This window comes from Cervus elaphus, chromosome 20 (genome assembly GCF_910594005.1).
Source record: "Cervus elaphus chromosome 20, mCerEla1.1, whole genome shotgun sequence".
Taxonomy (NCBI): domain Eukaryota; kingdom Metazoa; phylum Chordata; class Mammalia; order Artiodactyla; family Cervidae; genus Cervus; species Cervus elaphus.
In genome coordinates this window covers 112,752,451-112,756,468 of record NC_057834.1, presented here as the reverse complement: position 1 = coordinate 112,756,468, position 4,018 = coordinate 112,752,451, and the positions used below count along the sequence as shown (strand labels likewise).

At 37.6% G+C, this 4,018-nt stretch overlaps 1 non-coding gene across 1 annotated transcript; it reads left to right on the top strand.

Annotated features, from left to right (window-relative positions):
• The first annotated feature begins 207 nt into the window (after nucleotides 1-207).
• Nucleotides 208-314, top strand: LOC122678426. The gene has a single exon (XR_006336100.1). It is a non-coding gene; the product is annotated as a U6 spliceosomal RNA (small nuclear RNA).
• Nucleotides 315-4,018: the final 3,704 nt, after the last annotated feature.

The window sequence follows — 4,018 nt, the reverse complement described above, 5'->3', positions numbered from 1 at the left end:
TTATACACTTAAAATGGTTATAATGGTAAATTTTATGTTTTGTGTATTTTATTACAATAAAAAAGTAAAAAGTAATAGGACCATTGATTGTAGATGTAGATCATGTAGTTCTATTAACTGTTTACATAACAATTCTTTACAAAAAAATACAAATAAAGGAATAGGAAAAAGACACATTATGCTAATACTAATCAAAAGAAAGCTGGAGTGCTCGCTTCGGCAGCACATATACTAAAATTGGAACGATACAGAGAAGATTAGCATGGCCCCTGCGCAAGGATGACACGCAAATTCGTGAAGCGTTCCATATTTTTAAGTGCTCCGGCCTGGTGCACTGGGAAGACCCAGAGGAATCGGGTGGAGAGGGAGGTGGGAGGGGGGATCGGGATGGGGAATAAGTGTAAATCTATGGCTGATTCATATCAATGTATGACAAAACCCACTGAAATGTTGTGAAGTAATTAGCCTCCAACTAATAAAAAAATTAAAAAAAAAAAAAGAAAAGAAAGCTGGAATGGCTATATTAATTTCAGACAAAGCAAACCTCAGAGTAAGGAAAATTATCAGGGATAAAGACATTTCATAATGATAAAAGGGTCAATTTCCAAGAAGGCTTTACGTGTATGTGCCTAACAATAGAACATCAACATACATGAGGCAAAAACTGATATAACTGAAAGGAGAAACCGACGAATCCACTCTCATAGTTGGAGACTATCAGAAATGGATGGGAAAAAAAAAAAAAAGAAATGGATGCATCTAGCAGGCAGAAAACCAGAAGGATGTAGGAGAACTCAATAGCATCATTGGTCAACTGGATGTAATTGACATCTGTAGACCACTTTACCTAACAACAGTGGAATATACATTCTTGTCAAGCTTACATGGAATGTTCACCAAGATAGATAACATCTGGGGTCATAAAACATACATCAACAAATCTTTAAAAAAATACATGCTTTCAGATCACAGCAGAATCAAACAGAAAAATTCTTGGAAAACTCCAGGATGCCTATAGATTAACAAAACACTTCTAAATAACACAAGGCTAAATAAGAAACCTCAAGAGAAGGGTGGGACGAATTGAGAGAGTAGCACTGAAACATGAACATTACCATATGTAAAACAGCTAGTGGGAATTTGCTGTATGATGTAGGGACCATTGAATGGTCTCAACACCATATTACTGTCTCAGGCTGCATACTAGGGTAGACTCTAGCATGGGGAAGGCAAGCAGAGCACACATTCCAAGGACAGGGGAGAAGGTGAGGAGCATCTGATTGCCCAAGTTCAGCCTACAGGTTAACCAGTGGTCATGCCCTCTCAGTGATCTTCTGCAATATCCCCTCTCACCACTCTTTCAACATCATACCAAAAGTCCTAGCTAATGCAATAAAAGAAAAGGAAATAAGTGTGTACAGATAGGAAAAAATAAATAAAGCTGTCTTTGTTTGTAGGTTACATAGTTGTTTATGTAGACGATCTAAATGAACTGACCAAAAAACTACTGGAACTAATAAGTGATTATAGCAAGTTTGCAAGATACAAGGTTACTACACAAAAGTCAATTCCTTTCCTATATACCAGCAATTGCCAACATCCGCTGGATCATCAAAAAAGCAAGAGAGTTCCAGAAAAACATCTATTTCTGTTTTATTGACTATGCCAAAACCTTTGACTGTGTGGATCACAACAAACTGTGGAAAATTCTTCAAGAGATGGGAATACCAGACCACCTGACCTGCCTCTTGAGAAATTTGTATGCAGGTCAGGAAGCAACAGTTAGAACTGGACATGGAACTACAGACTGGTTCCAGACAGGGAAAGGAGTACATCAAGGCTGTATATTGTCACCATGCTTATTTAGCTTATATGCAGAGTACATCATGAGAAATGCTGGGCTGGATGAAGCACAAGTTGGAATCAAGATTGCCAGGAGGAATATCAATAACCTCGGATATGCAGATGACATCATCCTTATGGCAAAAAGTGGAGAAGAACTAAAGAGCCTCTTGATGAAAGTGAAAGAGGAGAGTGAAAAAGTTGGCTTAAAGCTCAACATTCAGAAAACGAAGATCATGGCATCTGGTCCCATTACTTCATGGCAAATAGATGAAGAAATAGTGGAAACGGTGGCAGACTTTATTTTGTGGGGCTCCAAAAGGACTGCAGATGGTGATTGCAGCCATGAAATTAAAAGACACTTGCTCCTTGGAAGAAAAGTTATGACCAACCTAGACAGCATATTAAAAAGTAGAGACATTACTTTGCCAACAAAGGTCCTTATAATCAAAGCGATGGTTTTTCCAGTAGTCATGTATGTATGCTAGAGTTGTACTATAAAGAAAGCTGAGCGCAGAAGAATCTATGCTTTTGAACTGTGGTGTTGGAGAAGACTCTTGAGAGTCCGTTAGACTGCAAGGAAATCCAACCAGTCCATCCTAAAGGAAATCAGTCCTGAGTATTCACTGGAGGGACTGATGTTGAAGCTGAAATTCCAATACTTTGGCCACCTGATGTGAAGAGCTGACTCATTTGAAAAGACCCTGATGCTGGGAAAGATTAAAGGCAGGAGGAGAAGGGGACAACAGAGGATGAGATGATTGGATGGCATCACTGACTCAATGGGCATGAGTTTGAGTAAGCTCTGGGAGTTGGTGATGGATAGGGAGGCCTGGCGTGCTGCAGTCCATGGGGTCGCAAAGAGTCAGACATGACTGAGCAACTGAACTGAACTGAACTGATACCAGCAATGAACAATTGGCATCTGAAATTAAAATCATAATACCAGTTACATTAGCAGTCCCCAAAATGAAATACATAGGTATAAAAATAATAAAATATGTGGAATATTTATACAAGGAAACCTATAAAACTCTGATGGAAAGAAACCAAGGAAGAGCTAAGTAGAGAGATATTCCATGTTCATGAATAGGAAAATTCAATATTGTCAAGATGCCGATACTTCCTAACTTAATCTGCAGAGTCAACATAATCTCAACCAAAATCCCAGCAAGTTATTTTGTGGATATTGACAAACGGATTCCAAAATTTATACAAAGAGGCAAAAGACCCAGAATAGCCAGCCCAATATTGAAGGAGAAAAACAAAGTTGAAGGACTGACACTACTGGACTTTAAGACTTTATAGAGACATAGTAATCAAAAGAATATGATATTGACAAAAGAATAGACAAACAGATCAATAAAAAGAAGAGAAAGTCCAGAAACAGATCCACACAAATATAGTCATCTGATTTTTCAAAGGGCCCTTTTATAATAACCTAATCACCTCACAACAACACCACCTCCAAATACAATCATTAGGGATTAGGTTTCATCATATGAACTTTGTGGGGATACAAACATTCAGTTATTTATTCATAACTGCCAAAATTTGGAAGCAACCAAAATGTCCTTTACTAGGTGAACAGATAAATAAACTGTGGTATATATCCAGATGATGGAATATTACTAATGCTAAAAAAAAATGAGCTATCAAGTCTTGAAAAGATATGAAGCTTTCTTACATGCGTATTTCTAAGTGAAAGAAATCAATCTGAAAAGACTACATACTGTATGGTTCTAGAACTATATGATGTTCTAGAAAAGGCAAAATTATGGAAATACTCAAAAGATGAATGGTTGCCAGTGGAGAGAGAGAAATGAACAGGTGGAACACAGAAGATTTTAGGGCAGCAAAACTATTCTTTATGATACCATAATGGTGGATACATACATCACATATTTGTCAAAACCCATAGAGTATATGGCACCAAGAGTGAACTCTAATGTAAGCTATGGACTTTGAGTGATAAGGATTTGTTAATATAGGTTCATCCATGTAACAGATGTACCACTCTGGTGGGATATGGCTATTGCGGAAGGCTGTGAATGTGTGGGAGCAAGAGGTATATGGGAACTCACTGTACTTTCTGTTTAATTTTACTGTGAATCTAAAACTGCTCCCAAAATAGCCCATTTAAAACAAACAACAATAAGAAAAAACAACTGACACC